Here is a 939-nt window from a genome sequence, read left to right on the forward strand (position 1 = left end):
ATGTAGTGCTACAGTGCTACCTTTGGCCGCTACAGCGCTACAAGCAGACTCAAAATCCCCAAAACAGAGCACCTAGCGCTGTAGCGCTATAGCGCCCAAACTAGAAATTTTGGGTTTCAGCTTCGTGTTCGTCAAGCTTCAAAGCTCTAAATCCGACCCCAACCTATCCAAATCTCAAATTAAAGTTCCCAAACATCCTAATCTCCCAAAACCAATAAAACCCAAGCTTCAATTCATCCAAAAACTCATCAAAACACAAAATCCAATACAAGCTTAAAAACTTTAAAAATTAAGAACTTAAGACATGGATTACCTCCGATTATGCCGTTTCCCAGCTAAATCCTCCGGCTAATAAGCTTCTAATCTTCCCTAGAATCACTATGCCTTAATCCTTGCTTGAATCCGAGTCCTAGAACTCAAGTTTCTTTTGAAAATGTGATCGGGTGTCAAAAAGGGAACGAAAGGAAGAGAGAACGTTTTGAATGTCCTTTTATGATTCTAACAGGTTACTTTAAGCTTAAGTAGCCTCAAGCAAATCCTAATGCTCGGGGTCCCGAAAACGCCCCCAAGGGTAAAATAGTCAAAATTCCCAGAATTTCCCCCTGATCTCACTAACTCCCAATTTATCATCAAATAATCATTCCCACTACCCAATATCCCGGTAATGTGCTAAATACTCAAAATACCCCTTGACTCACTCCGAGTCAAGTATGAATGCCGTTGTGACTTTCTCACTAGCTTACCTCCTAGGATCGTCTCGTGCTGAGTAACCCTAGCATAACTAAATAATAATGAAGCACCACACACATGCCACATATATGCCAAATATACCCGAAATGGCCAAAATATGAAAATCACCCAATTGAACAGAAATGGGCTCCCATATTTAATACACCTAAACATGCATATCAAGTCACATTATAATATTATTCACATAAT

Source organism: Humulus lupulus, chromosome 2, assembly GCF_963169125.1.
Source record: "Humulus lupulus chromosome 2, drHumLupu1.1, whole genome shotgun sequence".
Lineage (NCBI taxonomy): Eukaryota > Viridiplantae > Streptophyta > Magnoliopsida > Rosales > Cannabaceae > Humulus > Humulus lupulus.